Source organism: Pagrus pagrus, assembly GCF_965226575.1.
Source record: "Pagrus pagrus genome assembly, chromosome: 5".
Classification (NCBI taxonomy): Eukaryota; Metazoa; Chordata; class Actinopteri; order Spariformes; family Sparidae; genus Pagrus; species Pagrus pagrus.
The window spans coordinates 33979725-34005593 of NC_140189.1; the positions used below are offsets into that span (position 1 = coordinate 33979725).

At 39.6% G+C, this 25869-nt stretch overlaps 1 long non-coding RNA gene across 1 annotated transcript; it reads right to left on the reverse strand.

Annotated features, from left to right (window-relative positions):
- Nucleotides 1-875: 875 nt before the first annotated feature.
- LOC311257151 lies at nt 876-24319 on the reverse strand. Its single transcript, XR_014622587.1, has 4 exons — nt 24292-24319; nt 23999-24118; nt 1207-1416; nt 876-906 (listed from the first exon to the last, which is right to left on the reverse strand). It is a non-coding gene; the product is annotated as an uncharacterized lncRNA (long non-coding RNA).
- Between the last annotated feature and the right edge of the window lie 1550 nt (nt 24320-25869).

Consider the following 25869-nt stretch of genomic DNA (forward strand, 5'->3'; position numbering starts at 1 on the left):
GTTAGCACAGACATAATCATGTTATCGTCTGTTCTCTTCTTCCTGGTAAATTTACATGCGAGGCTGTTGTTGCTTAGGTACGTTACATATACAGTGTGTCACTCTGTAACTGTGTTAGAGAAAAAAACCAAAAAAAAAAACGAACAAACATGAACACTGTTTCACTCCAACCTCTATTATATACCTCCTACACATGCACAGACATTGATTATGATTATATACTGATTATGCATTCTGCATGCCAGCCACGCAGCAGAAGAGAAGAGGGGAGCATTAAGGGGCTTCGCGACTGTGGGACCCCCTGCTGAGATGAGAGGGGAGGTAAGAGCCAAGGAGAGGGGAGTGTGGAGAAGGCTAACCAATCGGCTGTACGCTGGGAACGGGACCAATCATGGCTACTGCTCGGGGCTCTGTTGCTCCCTCTTTCTCTGTAATTCTCCCTTTTTTCTTACATCTCCGTCTTATTTACTCCTCTCTTCGTAATCACTCTGTCTCCACAACTCTTACCCGTCTCTTTGTCTGCCGTGTGCCTTTATAATAATGCGATTTGGCCTCGCACAACCCTCATATCGTCGGACCACAACCTCTATATTCCAGAGTACAACCTTCCAATTCAACCCCACCTTGGGTTTTCCCCTCCTCCACCTAACACTTTTCCTCCCCCTGGTTTCTTATTCACTGGCCACCCTGCTTTACACAGTCCACTCCCCTTCGTCAGATTATTATTCTGTCTGCAGTCACTAAGGAGATGCACACACCATCCATCACAATGTACAAATTCTCAGTGCGCGGATTCGGTCGGGTCCTAATTAAAAAGCCTTTCCACTCGTTTTCTTGAGAGATAATTAGACTTTCATCTCACCAGGATGCCACATCCATAGATCCATTCTCTTCTTCCAGGAAAGCCTATAGGAGAAAAAATAAATTCAAGGGTCTTTAACCACTCTCCTTCAGGGCACCAGTCAATAATTAAAGATATCTTGCATTACAAAAAACTCTGCCTTATGTGGAAAAAAAAAGAGAAAGACTAATATGTTCAATACTTTGAGAAAATGAGTTAAACTGAATAGGGAGTATGGGGAAACTTTCTTGAAATAAAGGTTTAAATAGAGGTTATGCTGTGCAGTTACAAGGCTTCATATAGCAGCCACATATAGCAGTTTAAGACATTGATTTTTAAGCAACAACACTGGCGCAAGGGTCCACCTATAGTTGGTCCACTGCAGCTCCTGGGTGTATCTCTGATGTGAGCTTGGAGGCCGTGGAGCTTTGGGCCTGATATGAGACAGCTGGAAGGGTTGAATTATTGAAGAGCACGGACCAGCTCTGAAACACGGGCCATGTCCTCGCAGCTGCTCCGTGTGCTGAAGCCGACACTTCAGCAGTCGTCAGACGTGTGCAGTTAACAGGGTCCATCTGTTATTGAGGCGTAATGAACACAGTCAGAGCCGCGGAGAAATGAATCACTGCCACTTTATTAACGCGCGACAATGGCAATGATTGTGCCATCCGTACAGTCGCAATGGTAATAATTATGATATCTCTGATTATAATGATGATTAGAATGCAGATGATGGCAGTGGAGATGATGATGATGATAATGAAGGTGATGTGTGTCTGCTATGATGATGACGGTGCACAAGAACACGGGTTGGGAAAAATCAACACAGGGACAACATTCACATTTACGCTCATTATGCATGCATGAAAGAAAAATGATTTGCATATCTGCACTGGACGGGAAGACCTGCAGGACGGGAGGAAAAAAAACACAACAAAACATTAAAATCATCAGTGCTATAATTGTTGACAGTTTCATGTAAACACCTGCCAAATTGAAAACTCATTATTCTAATGTAGAACAGGCCAGCGATGAAAAGCACGCAGAGTGTAACCTCCAAAATCAATAACCAGGCTGCCTTTCATTACATAAGTGAAATTTGTATTCATCTCAGAGATATATATTTATCCCACTTATACCCTTGGCTCGGGAGCAAATTCATTTAGTAATGATTACCTGACTCAGGTAAAACCAATTTCCATTCACTTGTTACCCCGAGTCGGTGACAAGGGCACAGCCAGGGTCACTTTTCAGCAGTTTTTGGTTGCAGGCGCACTATCAGCACTTGATGTCATTGACTCTGTTTGTGTGTGTGTGTGTGTGTGTGTGTGTGGTGTGTGTGTGTGTGGTTGTATGTTTGCATGTGTGTGAGGGGGGCATCCATTTGCTATAAGACTGTCAAAGAAGGTGTGTTGCAATGACACAAACTGAGGAAGTGCATCCTGGCTTCAGTGCTGTTGCTTAGTTTGAAGGCTGTCAGAGAAGCTGTGTGGGCGTTCGGCAGTCTCACTCCCCTCGAGAACTGCGTTCAGATAAAAATACTCAAACCACTCATAGATGCCGAAGGGCTTGGGGTGTGTATACAATATGTTTCGATGTGAAACTTGGATAAATGTGGAGAAAGTATCTTCTTCTTAAGGGGGGGTGGTGGTGCTTGATTTAAGAATGCACATTAATGCTCCAGCCAGGAAAAGCTGAAGTTATTTCTGTCAACATGAAATACTTTAGCCCAAAGGTAGACACCATCACTTTATGTCAATTTGAAGGTTGCTTCCTTCCACCATGATAACTGACTAGGAACCTCCTTTTGTGACTGTAGGCAGAGGAGAAATAAACAATTTGAGATGCTGCCGTCCCGTTTGAGCTGCACTGTGGAATGTAAATAAAACCAGAGTGCAATGATTTGCAAATCCTTCTCCACTTATATTAAAGTGAATACAGAGCAAAGATATTTAATGCTCATTAGACATAAGGATAACATGACCAATCATCATTCACTATTATCCAAAATATACTTAAAACTCTTAAAATGGCACAAAACATGCTGGAATTATTTTACCTTATATTTTTGTGAAGAAACATTAATTGTTATTGAATCACAGATGACACACATCTTTTTGTACATCCTCCTTAGTTGAAACATCCTTTTCGATGAAAAACTATCTTAAATAGCGTGATCGAAAATCATAAGCCGCCCCCCCTGCATAAATAAGAGATATAAATGAATAAATAAAATAAATGGTGGCCACTTCATCTCCCTGTTCTTCTTTTGTCTGGATGCAAGGCGATGGCCAAGCTGCGCCTCCAGCCATGGTAACAGGTTTAGGTTTTTGAATGCCTGGAAAGACGCAGGCTCCTCTTGTGGCCATTCCAATATAAATCAGAAAATCAATACAGGACTGTGTGTTATTGAGCTGAACAGTTTTACAAGCCACTGTTGAGAGGGTATTCATGATCATCCCCATTTTACGATTATCCTGGTAATGGTAACTCACCACCAGCATTTTATCCTGAGTGTTTTTATGTCAAAAAGCAATACAATCGTATATACTACAATACCTAATGTTCATACCAATAAACACAATAGTTTTTTGTAAATATACACTCATGAATTTGATGGCTGCATTGCGCAAATCGAGAAGAACCACAGCATCGCAGTGTTTTAGGAGGCGTTCAGGGGTAAGTGTGCAATAAGTGTGTTGTATAAGATAAAGACATACATAAATAAGGTGGATCGTACAGAGTTGTTTCTTTTACAACCATCAAATTAAAGGACTGAACCAAAATTAAATAAAGGCAGACACAGACTGATAAATGAATAGATTAAACTGAGATGGAGCTCCACTCTCCATCAATGTATCAATGCAGTTTGATCTGTGACAATGTCTGTGATGCATTATGACGCTTTATGAACTTACTGTATAATGTGTTATAATGCACCTAGAGCACCGAATATTCATAATGCTTAATAACAATATACCTAACTCATTATCATTATTATTATTATTAACATTTGTATAATGGAGTTTACTAATGGAGTAATCCAGTGTATGTTCGTGCCTGTTGAATAAACACATTTTACCGTGTTTTGTGTGCCGGTCTTGTTCTGACCCGGTCTTCTGTCAGTGACTTATAACACAGGGACTTTATTACCTTTCTCAAAGCACCCAATGAGCCACTGACGGTGACATTATAACATTATAATGTATTAAAAGATGATCACTGTTATAAAACATTCAGAATATGTATGATTGCCTCCAACTACAGACAAACTATAACGCATCAAAAGTAAGTTTTTATACAGATGTCAGCGTCAGAATGAGTTTTGATTACTGTTAAAAAGCACTAAGAACGATATAACTATGATTATATGCCACTTGAGGTGAATTTAAGTCATTATAAGTATGTTCATGATGTGTTGTGCATTATAGACATGGACTTCACAGAAAGTGTTACTGTTTGTGTCTTTCTTGCTGATGAACGTGGCATATTATACATACTCTCTGCGTTCGAGTGCGTTTGAGAGGAAGATCAAGACGGCAGTCACTGGTGTCAAGATGTAATCATCAGCCCGGCTGCATGTAAATCTGGTCCTCCGCTGATTATTTGATGGGAAGGTTAACTGCTATGATATCGCTCTCAGGGAGCGGCCAGATAATTTCTCCTTTGCATTACTGGGTCTGTATCCACACCATGTTCAATTTTGACATGAAACCTGAAAACAAAAAAAAGTGCTTGAACCTTTAATTAATAGTGTTCTCTGCTAAATTCTCCGCCAAGCTCTCATTCCACTCAAATTAACTAACAATTATGAAATAGAATAGAAATCTATAGTTAGCAGTAAATTGTTTCGAGCACTGGCGTCACTGCCTGCTCAATCACGCTCTGTCAATAACCTGAAGCCGTGTTAGGCGTGATTTAACTCTCGCGATTCATCCCACTTAATTAGAAATTGAATGTACAATAACAAATGACCTCATTGGCATTCATTAGATTACAGACTATACATGTGTTTTTGTTTCCTTAAAACAATAGAAATGTAAACAAAAGAAAAGCCACGACAGACTGAGACTGCCTGGCACCGCGCCAGCCCCAAGAAACTGGAAGAGGGCTATTTTATTCTCATTTTATCCAAACATATTCTCAAGCCATCCAAACAGAACAGAAATGGGCCACAGGGAAAACACATTTTAATACAGATCCTGGTGTGTTTTAGTTTAACCGAGGTGCTGATTTTTATGGTAGGCTACAATGTGGAGGGAGTAACTTTCAGCTGTATTCAGCTCTTGTAGAAGTAAAAAAGGCTTAATGAAGTTTACTTTACTCCTCAGGCTCACCCAGATAAAAACAGTTACCAGCTGCACCCCACAAGGCTACATTTGGAATTTCACAGATCATAAGGTTTGCTCGCAGTTTCAATTACACAGCCATTCAATTTGTTTCTCTACAATGCAAACCAGGGAGATAATTGTAGCTGACGCCATCAGCAGTCATTCTGTCCGTCGAGAGGATGAATCTTTGTATCATGAGACAGTACGGCACAAGTTTGGTCTCAAGTTCACATAATTACCATCAGAATTAACGGTTCATAAGCCTGCCATCAGTACTTGCCATCATTAATAACAGTCGTTGAACTCCCTGTGGCGTCAAAATTAAACATTTTGCGCTCTAGCAGCGAGGGCAGATGTATACTCCTACATGACATCTTGTTCCCACACAATTACTGGAGATCTAGTCACTGATTGCTCCGCTCGGCAAGTGTTTACATGTGTAGACCAAACTTTCATCCTCGGAGATGTTGCTCTTGCGTTGGGAGCTCTCATTAGCGTTGACATCAGTAGAAGTAGCTCAGCATCATATGCTTGATCTCTATCAATTTACTTTACCTTCGTGAGGAGCTCTGTCACGTACGCCTCGACTCACATCACTTTCTGTGTTTTTTTTATTTGTGGAAACGCTTTGAAGTAAATATTGTTTACAAGTCGACTGAAAGCGGACACAATTTCACTTCTTTTAACTACCTATGGCGATCGTATTGGTTCTCTCGAATCTTAGTCCCTCTCTAATTAGCTGCTGTGAGCATCTGACAAGAACAACAACATCTTTGTTGCGCTGCGGGGGGTAGCAGAGGGTCAGACAGCACCGAGCTGGGAACGGCACAACAGTAACACATTCCAGCACAACAACAAAATTTAGCTTTACTGATACATTCATGCAGATCTGGAGGACCTTGGTTGTATAGCGACATATGTTTGTGGGCATGCATCTCCCCAGATAGAAAAAAAACGCAAGGAGCAGCCTGTTGCCGTGTCAAACATGCACCTAACCTAACAAGGATTTGTTGTGAATAATGAACAGTTCGAGACAATTTTGGGTATGGAACACTGCGGTGCGTAAGGCGCATTAGCCTTTGCTTTTGATTCCTGCCCTGCTTTAGGGAGAGATGTTCAAAGCGCTTTCACGGCAAAATGCCGCCCGCTTTCAAAGACCCCCTGCTGCTCGTGTCAGAGCACCAGTTCTCTCTGTACTCCATAAATTAAAGTTATCCCAAATGTCTTCTGGCATAAAATGGAAGCTTCAATCCTCCACATGCATTAATTAGCACTGTCACACAACCTCGCTGCCTCCTCATAAACAGCAAGTGGTTTAACGTGACAACTCCAGTGTCCTTTCCCTAAAAATGTATTGACTTAAGTTGATCTATATTACAATGTGTGGAATAACAGTGAGTCTGCCGGTTATGACCCAGTTTCTTAAAGCTATTAAATTAAATGTCAGTGTCTCTTATTGTTTATTATCATTTTTATTTTGCTCAAAATGAACTGACTTGGACTTTTCAGTTTTGCTGACATATAAAATTGTTTTAGCTGATATCTATGATTACTTAAAATGCTTTGTTAAATAGAATATTGATGAACATACTGTCCCTCGGGAATATACATTATCGCATATTCCCAGTTCAGAAACCCCAGAGGTCTGAGGATTGATTACATTTTCCTGTCTCCTCTTGCCCTAATTAAAGATCTAAGGGATAGCCCCTCATGGGAGGACTAACTCTACTGTTTCATCTGTATGCCACATCATCCTGGATCATCCAACAATGGCACACCACCTCTTCTACCTATGGGGATAAACTTAAGCTCATTTGCGTAACCGAGTTCACTGTGATTTGATCACGGGGAGGGGTTGATGGACGAGCACTCCTGCTGTGTGCGAGTGAAAATGAAGCGCACGCTGAGGTTCAAACATCTACTGTATGTCATTTTCAGCGCTGTCTACAACACCACATTATGCATCATTTCATCAGTGTGGAGAACTGGGAATGACATAACCCTACACTGAAAAATATGCTCATTTAGGAAACTGTCAGGAAAAAAATGACAGAAGAAGGGAATTATCATACTGCAACTGCTTCCTACTCATTCACACTGTACGACAATAAAACAGATGGCGAGGCATAAATGTGAGTCAATTCCATTGATTCGGCGACAGGTGCCAATCAAAGTGCTGTCGCTGACGACTTTGATGATGACAGAACGTGGAGTTAACATGCTTCATTATGCTTCCTCATTATCTGGAGTGACGCACGCCAGCGAGTTTCGACAAATGGACCTCTCGCCTCACAACAGCTTCATTTGAATCCAAAATCAATAATTCTCCCTCCAACCTGAAAGAAAACAATGATCAAAACAGGGACTCTCAGCACTCCAGAGGACCTTTTATTTTGCTTGGCAAGAAATTGGCCTTAAATTGAATTTGGAAATCAGCATGGCTAAAAAAAAATCTTTACTAAGCAAATGAGCGTACATTGTCTTTTGGTATCTGAAGTCGGCAGGGAGAGGAGAGGTGTCCAGCCCTGATTGGAAGCTCTATTGCCAACAAAACAATTCAATTGCAGAGCACAGATTGGTTATTTGTCTCAATCGTCCAAATAATTCCTCTTACATTCATTCTAATTAACTTCAATTGAACCGGTTGTGTTCTAGGAAGCACTTGTAACAGTGGTCAGTGCTCAGAAGATACTGTGGCTGATTTGATTACTTTGCCATAAATTCTATTCAATTTTCCGGCCCGTTGTTTTTAAACTCCCCGTGGAGTGAAAAATGGCTGTAAAACACGACGTCTGAGCCATTATGTTATGTGTGAAGATAAGTCAGACCAAATATATCCCATAAAGGCAACGTTCAAGAGCTCAATACAGCAAGGGACACATTTCCCTTTCTTTCATCTCATAAGTGTCTCATGGTCAAATGGTATTTAATCGAAGCTGATAAACAACCATTTAAAAGAAAATATGAAGCATTCACACATCTGACTTGTGTTTGAACGCTCGTGGCTTTCTGAACTCTAAAGGAAATGCACAAACTGTTGTTGACTGAACAATCTAATCAATATTTCATTTAAAGCAACAATTTCTGAAAGGAAAGAGGACAATGACGTGAAGTACGAGTTTGGCCTTGGAGTCTCCTGCAAACACACTTACTGTGCAGGACGTGTGCTGGAGGCTGTAAGCTGCAGATAATCGTTATTACCATTGTGTATATGTATATGTATATATATATAAAATGTATATATATGTATATATAGCTTTTTCTCCTGTTCAGAAGTGTCCACAGACACAGCGCAGCTTGCCGACAGCCTTCCTGTTAAATTAATATCACTACCTTTGCACTGTCATATATATATATACATACATATATATACATACACACACACACACACACACATATATACATACACACACACACACACACACACATTTCAAATGAACCGTTTAGTCTATAATATGTCAAACATACAAGCAAATTAGAATGTCTTAAGGGCTTCAGGGAAACTTTGACGTTTTGGGAACTATGCTATTTGCTTTCTTGCATAGAGTAAGATGTGAAGATTGATACTACACTCATATCTGCACTCAATATTAAATATGAAGCTCACACCCGACTGACTTTACTTGGCACAAAGCCTGGAGACAGGGTCGGACTGTTTTTGGTCAGGGCTTATAACTTTCTCCACTGGCTGCTGAGCAACTTTGAGCAAGTTTGGCACTGTAAAACCAGCGATTAGATATCTTTCCGGTTTTGGCAGCCCAGTCGCCAGGATAAAATTAAGCAGTTAACATTTCTGCAAACCACAGATGCGTCCAAGGTTGACATTTGTAGCAAACACGGCATATCGCTTTCACATTATATGCTTATTTCCTGACTTTTATATCAGAAGGTGGAGGGAACGGAAGTGGCGTTATTACAGCCAACAAGGCTGCCAAACAGTTCGAGTCACACCAGTGGATATTTTCACGGACCCCTGGGGGATATTTCTAGCCTTTCTTGTGGTGTTAAAAGGTGTTTTTTGGCACCACAGACCATCTCCATTTGTGATCGTGGTGACCAAAACAGGTATTATAACCATGATGTTTTTCTCAGCCTTACCACGTTTCTGTGCCTCAGCCTAACCAGAGCAAAAACAGTGTTAATTCGAGCAAGAAATAGAAAATTCAACCTAAAAAAACCTTGAAACATAAAGAAGAGATCACTTTAAACATATCTGTGGTTTTGCAGAAACGTACTTAGCCAACATTTACTCTGGCAGGTGTGTTGGACCGAACCGGGCTTGCTGTTTCCCCGTTTCCAGTCTATGTTCTCAGCTGTATGCCAAAGAGCTGCAACGATTAGTTGATCTATCAATTAGTCAATTGGAAGAAAAATTTTAACGCAGAAATGTCAAACATTTACTGGTTGCAGCTTCTTTAATGTAAGGATTTGATCATTTTCTTTGGAAACTGGACTGTTGTTTGAAAAAGGAGCAAATTAAAGAAGAAACTAACCTTTAGGAAAATAATCGTCAGATTAATCAAAAATGAAAATAACAGTTGCAGCTGTAGTTAGTCCTCAGCACGCAAGAGCTTCATATTTAACACACAGGCAGGATCATGATCTTCTCAGCTAACTCTCAATAATTATAAAAGGTAAAAGCAGCGAGGCCTCAGATTTGAGATGCTGGAAAACAGAACATTTGGCATGGTATGCCAACTTATGACCAACTTTAACTATTAATTTAAAAAAATGTGTCTGGATTAAGTATTTTTCTATCAAACAACAGACCAATTGTGTCGGGACTATAAGTTACACACACATACTTTTACTGTATCTGCCACACAAGCCATTCCTCTCCCAGAAGAGAAATCATCCTTCACGTCCATCACTCGTGTTCGACCCAAACAATTTCCCATCCACAGGCCCAGTCCTTCAGGACGGGTCAGAAATTCATTCAGTCTTTAGCTGCAGATCTTGACTCATTGCTGCCTGTCTCCTTTACAACACTTGGACTGACACTTACATCCCTCCATTGCAGAATTTCTAGTCTAAGTTGTCAGGAGTCTTGACAAATTGCTTCATAACCAGCCAGTCAAAAAGCAGCTGTTGTCATAGCTGTTAGGCATCAGTATGAATAGAAGCAAAAGAGCATTTTCTCCTGTTCAGAAGTGTCCACAGACACAGCGCAGCTTGCCGACAGCCTTCCTGTTAAATTATTATCACTACCTTTGCACTGTCATATGTTGACGGGGTTCAGAATACAAAACTCCTGGAGAAGACCTCTGTCAGGGTTGTTATGAATTTTACATTGCTGTTCTTCTTTGTGATTTAAATCACTGGGATGAATGTATAATGCTCGATCACGGTTGAATATGATGCGAGGACTTGTCAAAGTAAATAGCTCCTATCACTCAATGATTGAAAATGAATGCAAAAACAACGTAAAATGACTAAATATAGTGTAATATCTATAAGGGCTGTAATCTTTCCCCACAGTTTTTCCAGATATCTTGTCCGTTTATGTAAATTACTGTTTCATACATTTCAAAAGATTCCTCGACTGGTCGGTGGCACGTTTCCCTTTTTCTCATAATTTAAACTGAATTACATTCAGGGGGAATAAAAGGTGAGCAGATGCACTCGCTGTGACACTTTTTGGTGATGCGTGGCATGAACCGCAATCATGTTTTTGTTTGCTTTTCTTATTTAATATTGGACACATTTATCTAAAGGGTGGTGCAGCATGAACATACTGTAGACCTATAGATTTTTTGCATCAGTAGTCAGGCACAAACACCAAGAAATGATTCGCTATCCCCTGTAGTGTAGGAGAATGTACCCCTGAAGTATTTAAAGACAAGCATTAAGCTTTAGAGGACAAGGATTAGATGGTTTTACACTGCCAGTGCAAGCATTGTTCCTGCTAATTAGCACATTTTCCAGCGTTTTTTCCTCTAAGTAGGTTATTTACAAACCCACGGTCGGTCATTACTTCACCAGCTAAACGAAGTGCAGATTTTATAAGGCGAGGAGGTGATTGAAGCAGATTCGCTACCGATAATTTCTCGACCTTTCGCACAATTTCTAGGTCACCTTAACTGAGCTGTAGACTAGAAACTTCAGTTAATTAGGCACATTTGAGATTTGTTTATTAACTGGTGTTTTGTTACTTGACAAGACCAAACCTGAACTGCTGACAGCATGCATTAGACTGTGCTGCACAGTTTCCACCAAAAACGTACAGAAGTGAAAATAGGCTGCTGTGTCCGGCGTTGTATGAATAATGCGATAGTTATACACTTTAAGTCCCCTTTTATACCCATCAAGTGTAAATATATCAAGGATAACTTCCCCATACACCTTCCTAATATTGATAGGACACCTAAATAGCCCCAGATTGCCAAAAGCATTCATTAAACGACATGATAAACTGCAGGAGAACACCGACACAATGAGATAATGACTTCGCATCAGAGACGTGGAACAATGATATCAACTTCATAAAAACCCCCATTGATTTGTAATACATCAATCACAAGTCGGCTATAGACCGAGAAAGACAAGTTATTGATTTGTAATGGAAAGAGGGATGGCTATACTTGCTTAGCAAAGAGCCACTCAGGCCTCAGAAGGTTGCTCAAAGTGAGGTCAACATGTAAAACGATACGAGTCACCACTAGAATTACCTGGTTTTCTCTGCTGCTCTTGATAGTTGGACCCTGGGGACTGATGAAGGATCGGTTTATCACTGACACTCTCTACTTTGTATGGTCATTATTATTTTTTTGTAAAATCAATTAAATCAGTTTTCAGGGAAATTAATCAACTGTTAGGCCCAGTGGTGTACAAGTCTGAAAGTGAAAAACAAGGTAAGCTAAGAAGAATAACAGTGAACATATGAAAAGGAGCCAAACGTTTCATTTATCTGTTTGTACAAGTTCTGGTAAGATATTTAAATTGGATGTACTTTTCCAATTATTTGATAACAATCCCTTGTCAAAAAGTCTTTCGACAATTCTTCAGATTCCTTAAGGAATCGCATCAGAATTTATCTTATTTTGGAACCAATCCTCAAAGATTTATAGCCCAAAGACGGATCTTTGGGCCAAATTCTCCCCTGCTCCAAATTCGTTTTGGCACTCCGAGGGTTCAAGAGTAATTTTGAGATAACTTCCCATATTAATAAAAGACATGATGACATAAGACCTAAGAAGCAATTATTTACTCATTAAATGGGTTAGCAGGTTGGCCTAAAGCTTCAAAGGCTAATTAATAAGGTAGTTGGCTCAATCCCTAGTGGGAGGCTGTATTCCCTGTGTGAGCCAGTGACTGAGGGCTTCCAAGTGTTACTTCTTTAGAAAAACACTGATACAAAGTCGTCGACAAAGGCCCTTGACCCCAAACTCATCAAGACACAGTGTCTTAAAATTCAAATAATGGATACGGTGCTCTGATTAAGTTTCCCGACCACAAAATGTCAGAATCATGTGTATATGTATTTTCCTTAGAGATGTTGTCATCTTCAGCACAAAAGTTCCAAAAATGATGTTTATTTATTGAGCACACACACACAGCAAAGAACAGAGTGTTGCAGAGCTCGGTCCATGATTAATTAAATGAGATGCACAACAACCCAAAATGTTTGCAGCTATTTCGCCTTCACCAGGGCGGCTAATAAAAGATAAGCACGGATAACTCTTTTTATTGATCCCACAGATGGTACATTCAGGTGTTACAGCAGCACAAGGACAGAAGTAAGTACAGAATCCCTCACAGAAATTTCACATGTGAAAATCATTATTTCACGTGTGAATTGAGTATTTTCACATGCAGGAGACCGACATGAAAAAAACACGTTTTGATTTCACATGTGACTTTTTCATAAGGGTGAATAAAGAAGCTTTGATAATGTATCAGTAAATTAAATAAAAACAAGAACTGATTAAATATGACAACTAATCTCAAATTACAGACAATAACAAGACACATCCAGCTCCACTAATGATGTGCTTGAACTTCACTACCGTCTCAAAGTGACACGGTTGTGAGATTGATTTGGATTTTTTTTTAAATTATTAATCTTATTTGGATCTCTTTAGCTCATCTTCCAAAAGACAACATAAAAAAAACAAAAAACATTTTGAGTTTAGAAGTATATAATATGGTATGATTAAGTAATTAAGGAGTTGTCTGTGTTACTAATATCAAGATACGATGTCGTACATTATGCAGTAAACAATATTGGGGAGACTTTGGCTCAGGAGGTAGAACAGGTCGACCACTAATCGGAAGGTCGGTGGATCGACTGCACATCCAAGTGTCCCTGGGCAAAATACTGAACCCCAAATTGCTCCCGATGGCTCTTCCATCTGTGCGTGAGTGTGTGTGAAAGGCTGAGCATAGAAATACTGTGGTGTTGTTGGATAGGAAGCGCCGTATCACTCCTGATGAGCATGTCAGCACCTTGCATGGCAGCTATCAGTGTATGAATGTATGTGTGAATGAGTGAATGTGACAGATTGTATGGTATAGTAGTGCAGTATAATTAAAACCGCAGACGATATGTAAGGATGCAGTATAATGGTGTAAAGTTCAGCAATATAACATATGACTATAGTAGAGCATGGATTATAACAGTAGAATATGGTATATCATGATATAATATATAAAACACAATCAATTGTATGACAAATGTTGCAATAACATAGTATAATAACATTGATAACAAGTCTATTTTAAGTGTATTGGAAAATTGTATATCTGTCAGGCTTTTTTGTCAAGAAATCCTTTTAAAATACCAAAACCAACAACTAATTGATTGACTGAGTATTGTCTGTGTAGCTGGAGCCTGTATCGCCGGCTCCTCTGTGCCACAAACCTCCAAAAACTATTAGAAAAACATCAATAAGTCACACTGGGCTGAGTGGGAGTCACACTGGGTGACATGTTCCTTCAATACCGCGGACGTGGCCACATGACCGAGTTTATTTTTAGTCAATCCCACATACACTGTCCTACTGCCTTAAATACTAGTGCACCAAATGTCCCCAACAAATGTCGGATTTACTGAGTAGCATTTGCTGCGAGACTACAGGGTCCAGCTGTGTAAGGAAACTATTTAGCCCTGTTATTAAAGAATAATAATAAATGAAAGTGACTGGTTTTTAAAGACTTCACAGGGTTGCGGGGGATGATTGCCACAGACTGAGAGAAGCGGGAGATCTTCGATAGAAATATTTTGCCCGCGCCTACATTGGTATTTTTGCTTATTGATGCCATTTCGTGGGGTATCTTCAAATGCTTTATATCCCTAGAATCTATACAACCTAAACAAAACGGTTATGTCAGTCATTAAACCACAATAATTAATTAAAGTATTGAAATTGTGTCATACATTTAAAATAAAAAAGCAAAAATCACCATTCATTTCTCCAGTGGTGTTTTTACTTACTTTTACTTACATTTCCTAGATTATCTTAAAATGCTTCATATCCCTAAAATCTGTTCAATCTAAGCGAAGAGGAAATGTAAGTCAATAAACCATAATGATTGAAACTGTGTCATGAAGATCCTGCTGTTTTTCTGCCCTCCTGTTGACACTTCACTCCTCGTGGACGGTATATATTTGTGCCAAAGGCATGGTCATATTTTTTTTATCAGATTTTTTATTCACACATTGTGTTAGTACAAACATAAAAACACAACCATAGTACAATAGTCAACAACCAGAATAGAGCAGAAGTTATTTGAGGTACCATTCAATTTGTTTGTGCATGCATCCAAAACACATACAGAAACATGAATACAGTACATCAGCAGGCTTTCTTTAATTTAATCGAATTAAAGAGCGTTCGTTAATAATAAGCTGTTTCACTTAAAGTCTTGAGGACAAAAACAAACGGGCATATGAGTCATAATTAATGCCGTTTGATTTTTTTTTTTTTTTTGCTGCAATCAGTATTCTGGATTGCAGTTTTCACATCGGTTTGAAATGAACAAATTCTCTGCAGAAGAAATAAGTTCTCAGTATAGCTCTGCCACGGCAGCCTTGAAAATGGCCCTACAGTAGCTGTGCTTCAGAGCCAATTACGTGTCTGCCAGTAATACAATGAGAGAAATATTTTAATCCCTACCATCATGCACAGTGGCTTGGCAGAAAAAACTAGAATGGCACCACCATCAAAACTTCAAAGGCCAGTGTCCCATAGCAACACCAGGGAGCTCAACAAATAAATAAATAAATATAAAAACAGGTAATCAGCCACTTCATCAAACAATTTGAATCCCACCTCAACATGCTGAGGTTACTTCTCCCCAGATACTTGTGTGTCTTATCAGGCCTTCTCAGGCAGCAGGGAATAGAGAGAGAAAAAGAAAAGACAGACGTGCCCCTGCCAATGCCGGAAAAAGTGCCTCTTCTTGCTCTCTTATGCGTGAAGAGGAATTTAAATCTCCAGAGTAATACCTGTGGTTTTGTGATACATTTACCAAGACATTTTCTTCTCTAAAGAAACCTCAAAACCCCCTTAAAACATCTCTTGAAGATGTTTAGGGATCAGGTTTGTGTAGTAGTTGGATCCGGTGTACTGGAAGGATCTTGGAGTTTCTCCATGTGGCAATACTCTGTCAGTATAACGGTCCAGCATCCAACTCATTTTCTTTTGTACTGTGCTTTTATAGTGGCTTTACCGTCACTCAAACACATCAGTAGGCTGTCAGCTAGACCTTAGCCAGTTTAAAATCAGACCTAACAGTTTCCAGTGGTTACTGATGTGAGAAGCAATTTAATTTACAATCAGCCCTGTCATGCGAGCACAAGACTGCAGTGTTATCATTGGACACACCGTGTCATAAACAGAGCAGCAGAACAGCACTGTGTGGTTAATGCTTCAGCCCCATCCTCTGGATCAGAGGCACAATTACATTGTGATTGACTTAGCTGGATCACTAAAGCCACTGATGAGCACTGTTGTGTCGCGTCCCTTTGTCTAAACACCGTTTTCCTCTCCCAGCAGAGTGACTTTAATAGACTCGCAGTATGTGGAGTGCATCTAAATCCTTTACCGGGATGTTTAAATTGATCAATTGTGACAACAAAAAGAGCGGTGAGGAGTGATTTCGATAAATGGAGAGAGCAGCACAGAAATGTATGTAATAGAATTAAGGAACCTTGTCCCAGATCTAACTTTGCAGAGACTTTTAATGTTATTTGTGTTTTTTTCAAAGTTAATCCCCAAGTCCATTTTTTTTCATTGATGTGCTCGAGGGCGTTCTTTGTTCAACTTTATTCAAATTGATTCCCGGAGACATGAATCTCCTTTAAGTAGAATGAAGAATAAATAAGAGTAATGCATAATTTCCTGTTGCCATTTCTCATACATTGAGAAAACAAGCTGCACCGTATTGTGTCATTTATCATAAAACTGCAGCGGACAAAAGAGTACATTACACCTTATTACATATACAGTACAGAGTAAGATGGGCATAAACACTGTCTGGGTTGAGATTATACATTATCCAGTACTGTCTAAAGGCAGATGTTGCTAATATAATGGAAAATAAATCGTCAGATGACACTTTTTGCACACAAATACATGTCAGAGGATGAACAATATGTCTGGAGTCTATACCATTAAGTTAGTTTTACTTAAATACTACAAATTATCAAGGACATGATGCTAATGTGTTGTGTTGTATGTATATTTTTTAAATATGTCATGCGACAATTGACCTTGAATCAAACCTGAAAGGAGATGTAACACTGTGTCCTCCTGTACACACATAAAACATGGCTATCATTCCTGGAGTATTGAGTTTTTGGAAAAGAAGACGAAAGTGCAGCAGGTTATGAGTTTTCTCCCAAGATTTCATCCACCCACAGACACGACTGGATCATGACAACAAACCACGGAGCGGTCCTCGCTGCGTGCTATTCTCTGCAAAGAAACTTGCCTGTTTTTTCCCCTGGAGCTGCAGTGTACATGACATCTAACCGGGCACTGTTTTCCTGCTTGTTAGAAGTCTGACTGTTAGTTCGAAGTGCATGCATGGATTTATCTTTAATCCGGCATGTCTGACAGTCTGTTCAGCAAGCTTGGACTAAATGAAAAAGCAGACGCTGAATGGCCTCAAATCCTAGTTTGCAGGAGACTCAAACATTCAATCACAAATAATACAGCTGTATCTAAGCTCCTGAAGCCTCTGTAGATGGCTGACTGACTATGCAGATTTGCTAACATGATCTCAAGGGCTGACATGACTGGATGTTTTAAAAAGAAATTGAATTGTTTATACAATGGATCGGCTTGAATAAGTCCTTGTTATTGGATGAGCTTGACATTTTTCACATATGTGCATTGCATATAGAGCTCTGTATAGGATGCAGTATTGACAGGAGGGATTTCACATACAGTAAAATGCCATGTAGGCGTTTGTGTGACTTATTTCAAAGCTGCCTGAAAACATGAGCATAGTAATGAAAATCCAGCCCCCACTGCTCTGAGCCAGAGGGTGCTTTTATTCTTTGCCTCGACATTTTCTGAGCAGAACATGTTTGCAATTTAAACTAACTTTGAGAATCAGGAAAGAAAATGACTGCTTCCTTCTCAGCTAGGTTTTGCTTAAATGTAAGTTTTAAAATGTATATTTTTGACTAATTGTCATCTTAATGTGCACGAGTATGTAGAGGACCAGTGTGTAGGATCTATTGGCATCTAACAGTGACCATCCTCTTTCAAGCTTGTAGGAGAACCTACAGTGGCTACAAAAAATGTGAAGTCGCCAGAATAACGATTAGCTAAGTATGTTTCTGCAAAAGCGTAGTTCAAACTTAACGTTTCTTTACATTGCAACTTCACATTTCTTTAGGTTCAGTTTCCCATTTCTCTGTTGTCATAACACTGTGCTTATGCTCTGCTTAAGTTTAGGCACAAACACTACCTGGTTAGGGTCAGGAGAACATCACGGTTTGGCTTAAAACACCTGCTTTGGGAGCCACAAAAACGGCTGGAGATGATCCAGCTTCATGTGAAAAACTGCCGGTTTTGGTTGCCTCTGGAACAACTGGAAATGTTCCCACAGATTCAAACTGTGGTCACATGAATATAACATAATTATTAATATTATTTTATAATTTTTGCACTGCTGAATCCAAGACGCCAGACTATATTTTTTGTCCATGGTAATGTGGTATATCAACTTTCTGTTTATGTTATTTTTTCAGTGCCCAAAACTAAAACGAAAACATCACATTCAATTCATAAAAGCCTGTTTACAATGGCATATTACGCCTGCAATACATTTAAATTCACACAAATTGTAAAGCTAATCAGTTACAGTTAGCCATGCTAACCATAGCTATAAGTTATGAATAGCATACCTTCTCTCTTAGGAGCGAGAGAAGGTGTGTGAAATAAATTAGTAATTAGTTAGGTAATTGGGATTTCTTGGCTAAGTTTTAAAGAGAAACACATTAGGTAATTCCTCCAGTACTTTTTTGAACTTTATGAAAAGAAAACTTTGTTGGTGGGAGCACTTAATCAACTAGTGCAGTTTGATTTCGGTAAAGTTTTCTCTGAAGACAGATCTGTTCTGCAGAATTCTTCGTCCTGTGCCAGCCATCAATGAAGCTTCTTGTGGCTGACAGCTGGTATCGCAGCTTAAGCCTACCTTTCTGGCATTTTACCTCGTTTTATTGCCTTTGAACTCGTCTTTCAAGAGACCTGTCAAGGCTACCATCTGAACTTGCAACCATGTTACAAAGTCAGGTCTCTGGATAGACCATCGTACCATCTGTTCTGGAAATGAAGGAAGACGGTAAAAGGAAGCTAATTGACTTTGCTGCCATTCAAGATAATTAGAGAAACTCTAGGGATATTTTTTTCCTAATGTGAGTTTATTTTCTGTGTTCAGAGGGTAAATTAAAAAATGCCGACTTCCTAACCTTGTAAAAATATCTGACAAAAAACTGTTTTACTGATATGATATTCCCTTAAGAGAACACAGTCATTAACTGAGCATCTCCAACATCAACAGGCCCACACACAAGTTCAAGGTCAAAGTTAATAATGAATTACAAAATGTTGCATTTGTGTTTGAACAGAAATAAAGTTCTTCAAATGGTGCCCAGATCCTGATGCTGACATTGTGTGTTCAATTTGTAAGAAACAACAAACGATACCATTTGTTTGCAGAAACTAAATCTTTCCAATTTTCAAAGACAAAGATAACTTTTTTTTTACTTTCTGATACAACAAGACTTTCCATCAGGTCTTTTCACCTTTATTTGTCTTGGCTATCAGATGCATGGTGTTATAATTAACCCAGAGGAAATAAAGTGTTGCTACTGGAATATTATGCAAGATTACTTTGGAGTAATTCATACAATATCTGTGCATTGCTCATACAATATGATTAACAAGTTCTTTTGAACTTGTTAATCATAGTTCTTTTGATCTACTAACGTAGTGAAACTCTGTCACGCACATAACGCATCGTAAGTTACTGAGGTTAGGTAGGTACAAATGTAACGGAAGTTATAGAAGTAATCTAGTGATTTTAAGTCAAACCACTATGTTTTCCTAAACCTAACCAAGTAGTTTTTAGTACATAATCCTGCAAAACCAAACTGCCACCGGACGACGAAGGTCCATGACATGTGTTGCTCTTACGCTGCGGTCATGTTGTTTTGGGAGACGCAGACAATCGACCTATTCAGTCATTAAGGTATGAGGATGTGTTGGCATTATGCATTAGCATTAAATGTTACTACTGAAAACCTTTTGACATATTTAGATTAGAATTTATCACTTGAAGCTTTGTCTGCATTACAGACCCCGACTTTAAAAAAATGCAATCAAGACCTCTAACTAAAGGGCTAATGATCGGTGATCGGTACCAACAACAGTCTCTGTTACTACAAACTGTTCGCAGCTTCACTTCTGTTCCATGTTGCCAAAAATCTGTTCAATAGCATTTGGATTACAACAAGACAAATGAATTAAATAGAAGGGCTACAACACATTTTGGATGATGTTGGTTTGTTAAAGATTTACTGTAACAACATGAGCACCGGTGTATAAGTCAGCCGCTAGTTACAAGAAACCACTGTGCTCCACAACTGCCAATCAGTTTGCTACTCCTTCACTACAAAGAGGAGAGTTCACCTACCGCTCAACAAAATCCAGGCTGTTAGCTGTCTTGGCCCCACAATGGGGTAAAATGCCCCCCATTGACATCAGGACAGTGGAAACAGTTCACACCTCCCATCACACATTTAATAATCATCTGTTCAGACTGCACCAGGTCTTGCAGGATTCTTGCAATATCAGGTTGTATCCTAATGGTTGAACTCACTTTGAATAAAACATGATTAAATACAAACAAACACTAACATTCAGTAGAAAAAATATATATATATATTGGATGATATATCATTACTGGCATCGGCCACAAATATCTAGTATCACTCATCCTACAATTTCAATCACCTTCTGTGGATTGCAACATGTCAGCAGCTGTCAATCACTCAGCAGATATCGTCCATCAGGTACCATACACAGGGGCGTAGTGGTGTATCCACACATGCATTTCTTAAAATGCCACTGCACTCACCTATACTGACATTGTGTATGCCCTTTGAGACTGGTATGAAGGACATGACGAAACAACTTGAAAGGACATTGGTGATTGATGAAGTTATTATGGAAAAGCTCTTCTTTTAGCTGCTGTTCTTTAATTTCGATCAATAACACAGGTGAAAGTAATAATACTCTCTCTCCCTGTCATCCATTTTCTCTCCGTCAGATACCCCTGTCAAAATCACGCTAGGACTTCCCATTGTTTAAGGAAAAACCAATGAATAAAATATAAGTGAAAATTGTATTTTTCATATGAATAATGTAAAAGAGGGCATGCTGTTGGCGTCCACGTCTCAAGGTTAGACTATATTGTTAGTGTTCCCGCGTGGCCCGTGCTTTGTTCTTGTTTGGTATGAAATGAGAGGATCTATTTCTATCAAGTTTTCTGTTCTGAGGGACACTTTGCCGTCTCTGCTGAGATGAGTTATTCCAGGAACTTGAAAGACAAATTCCAGACCCAGCATGAGGTATGTAGTGTCAAGGCAGTGCCATATGGTATGACTTGAAAAGCATGCCAAACCTTTTCACCACAGCCTGTTTCCTTCACTGTGTTGCAAGATATTTTTTTTTGTGGCATTACTTCCTTTATTTGATAGTAACAGGTGCGGAGGCAGACAGGAAATGGAGGGAGAGAGGGAGAGAGAGAGAGGACACGCAACACAAGGTGGCTGGAATTGAACCGGCGACAACTGCAACCACACAGCAGCACGCTGTCACCATTCAGGCTACCAAGGCTACCGCTCCGTCTCATGGGGAGAAAATTGAAAGAGATGAGGAAGGACTGATGGAACATTGGGATAGATTTATGCTCTCAAATGATTGAAGATGACACTTAACTGATGGCTTCATGCCAAAACTGTTCTCCAAGGGAATTTTAGCTTGATGGGTGACTTCTAATCAAAATCAAAACCATTAATTCTAAAGGTTTACATTCATCATTTGTTCGGTCTTTGATAGGCTGATAATCTCTCCATTGAGCAGCAGGTATGAGTGAGCTGTGTTCGACAGTCGTGCAATTTATTTTGATGAACAGAATCCAGCAGGGAAAACAAGGGGAGGAGCGGAGATGTATGCCGGACTGAAACTGAACTGCCACTGTGTGATGCATGAACGAAAACAAAAACTTATGTGAGCCTGAGAATTTTCTGGGCTTCCGTATTGATTTTTCTGCTGCTTATTTATAGTATATGGACAGATACAGTGATCAATCATGATACATTTGGGCTACAGTATATTCCATTACAAATGGGTCATCTTCTGTTTCCTGCATTCCTTTTTAGGAAACAAACCCTGAGCTACAAGCCGCCTTCAGAACTGACGTTTGTTTGTTTTGATGATTTATACCTGTCTGAAGAGAAAAGTTTGAGTTACAGCAGAATTATGTTTTGGTTCTGTTTGCTCTTGCAAGTATTATTTTTTAAATTTTATTGACCTAATTTTAGTCTCTGTCAAGGAGGAAATGTTTTTGCCCGATTCTGTTTGTTGGTTGGATTGTCAACAGGATTACACAAAAACTACGAACGGATTTCCATGAAACTCGGATGGAGGACGGGTCTCGACCAACAATAGACCTCATTTACTTTTGTTGCAGATCCAGATAAAGAGACGGATCAAGGATTTACTTTCTCATTTTGTTTAACATTTCAAGAGTTTCGGGAGTTTTACGACATCTTCATTAGTTTCTCAGGGAATGACACATTGACCTTGATGAAAAATATCAGACCTGTTGACGTAGCTGGTATATATGAGTGAGTACAGTTTGATGTGGACCCAAATACAAATCTGGATCTAGTCGACTGAAATATGTTTTCATAGAGGGTAGTTTTTCAGCCGCTTTAAGTTAATAAATTGGGATAGAAACCTGCAGGTAGGTAGGTAGGTAGGTACCACCAATGTGCAGCTGAGATAGTTGGGACTCGCCTTGGCGGAGGTATGCGCTCCGAGTGCCATTTCAGTTATTGTTATTAGTTTTAATATTACCAGAATTATAATGTGTATCCTAAGTAATTGGTAATAGACTATATAATAGAGGAGGACGGCTGCCGGACTGTTCGGTAGTTCTGGTCTCAGCCTCGACCGTCTCGTTTGAGGAAGAGTTGCACACTCAGCTGAGATCTTCAGATCTTCTGAAGGACCCAGCCTTTGTGAAGAACACCCTTTGGTGGATCCAGCCTCTGAATTGAGACACAGCTTGGACTTTCAGCTTTCATCAGCTTTTTGATGTTCCTTCATCAATTCAGTCAGGAACGTCAAACAGTGGCCTTGTTATTGTGGTCCTACAGCAAAGGCTCTGCTCTATATGGACACTTCACACAATCCAAGCAGCAAAGCCCTTCTCATTTGAGATGTAGCTCAGATGAACATGCTGGTAAAGAGTTTCTTCATAGATGAAAAATATGCTTCCGCTAAATGTACATGCGTGCAGTGCGTGTTGCTATTTGAGGCGATCAAGGTGCTCTCATTTCCCTGAAAACTGGCAAAATTAATGATCAGTACAGCTCATAAAGCCTACTTTGTGTAAACACATTTTCTCGCACTTAGCTGAATATAAAGTATGTGGAGGAGGAAAATGAATGTGACTACTTAATGTATGTGTGACATTAACCATGTCTTCAATGAAGCCACTATTACACATTAATAATGCAAGACAGTTATTTATGTCCCTAAACATACAGTACTGTCCTCTACCTGCCGTGGAGCGAGACAATAAGAAAACAATGACAACAACACGAGGAATAACTGTGCCCTATAGACCAAATCAACATATTTAGTATTAAGTATAAAAATTACACATAGTTCACAACTGACATCAACAGCATAAATGTGGTTTTTGTCTGCCAAACAGAAACCAAATCAAATAACATGCATGATATATTTTTTCAATCAATACCTTTGAAAACAACCATGCATTGGTCCCTGTAGATGCAGTAGCTTGACAGAGAAGCACATTGAAGGCCCTATGGCATCAACTACAAGCAGCTCTGCAGTAAAGCCATAAAAAAGAAATTCATGCCTTTAACAAACTGAATCTGTGTCAAGAAAACGGAAGAAAAAGGTGAAACTCAAAGAAACGGCCAGAGAAGAGGGCAGCTTAGTCAGCTTGCTGACATTTGCCAAGCACAAACACTCTGACCTGAGCCAAAAACATCGACTAAAAGCACAAGCAGCAGCAACAATTGCTAAAAGCACAAGCAGCAAATACTTACCTTGACTTCCTGGCATCTCTGCAGTGGATGAACCCCTTAAGAAAAGTCACCACGGTCCCAAGCTGCTTACAGCACAGACAGGCTTCAGCTTCTGCCCTGAAGTGGTTGAGTCTGAGCACTCTGGTGTGAATAATGAGGGCAACCAGTGAATACTGCCAGGTTACAAAGGCCACCCTGCACACCCGTATGAATGATCGGATGTCACTAGTCCAATAAGTGCTGACCAGTCGACCCACTTATTTTAGAGAGTTTATCACTTCTTTAATGGAAAAATGTCAGAAATACCAACTCACCGGAGGGGAAGTGAACTTCTCCACCATCTAAAAAGGAGAAAAAAGTCAATGTCACTAAATTCATGTAGAGAACACTTCCTCTGATAAGGTAATGGTAATTTTCATTAACGGTAATAGACCTTCTGACAGCAGACCTTTTGAATTGTCACAGCAGGTTCCTTTAAGTGCCACAGTGAGCCATACCAATGAGCCAGCATGCACAATGGCAGGTGGCTCACCTTAATGAAATGAAATCCATGATGATATTAATTAAACCTGTGCTATTCCTGCAATGGCATTTAACAATGGCTGCTGAAAAATCCAACACCATAGAGAATTGCATTTGCATTAAACTGCTTTTCATTGTCGTAGTATATTTTCACTCCAAGTTGAATCTAATCTAATCTGCTCATCTTCTGCTCAGTGCTGCCACTGGTGGCTGGAAACAATGCCTCCAATTAACATAACAGGGGGGTGTACTTCCTTCATACTTATTATGAAGGAAGTACACGTCACAAACACTAATCATCTTACTGTGCTTTACACACTTTTCTATAGAAAAAAGGACATTGGTGACGAAGAAGTTTGAATAGTTCGCAGATTAGATGAGTCTCCATGTTCGGTGTGATGACTTTTTATGTCCCTGACAACCTCTTAACCTCAGTAAATACTAATGTATTTCATGCAGTAGATCACAGAAACATGAACATCTCTTATGCTTGTGTTAACCACAGACCTTAGACCAGGTGACTCACTAACATCGAGACGAGGGAACAGGAAGTTAAAAAAAATGCTAACTCAGCGGGTTTTAGGACTCATTCCTGTAGCACTCCATTAGAAACATTCTGACACTTAGCATGTAGGCTAACACTTAGCATGATAGCTAGCATTAGGCTGCATACATAAATATATATATATATATATATTACATGATAACGTGTGTTTAGTGAGTAAGTTTAATGCTTGAAATTGGCCACAGTGATTTAACCCTTGTATGGTGTTCGGGTCTGAGGGACCCGTTTTCATTTTTTAAATCAAAAGAAAAATGATACGATCAATTATTTTTTTTATTTTCTCAGACTCGTTGGCCTTGGCTCATTTTCTGTGAAGAACATATATCAGAACACATTTTCAATGACCACACACTGTACACCACACTACACATTTAAATTACATACAGGATGTTCGGGTCCACCGGACCCAGGGCGGGCGAACGTGTGTGTGCGTGCATGTTGTGTTTCTGCCCCTGCCGTTCCCGCACAAGGTTGCAACACTGTCGCAAAATTCAAGCACCAACACCGTCTGCTCTCACATTCCCGCACATTTTACCCTCTGTCTTGGGGGAACCAATCTTTATTCAAAATGAGTAGCACTTCATAAATGTGATCTAACAAAGGTAAAGGGCAAATATTAACCATATATGCTGTTTTTATTGCTTGTAATTGGGATGAAGTAAACATCTGTTGAGTATTTTAACATAAAATTGTTTGTGTTGAATTAAAACCCCAAAAAATGCAGCAGGTCCACCAGACCCACGAACACTGGCTGAATAACAAAAATATGAACACCACACAAGGGTTAAGCCAGTAGTACTTTTTC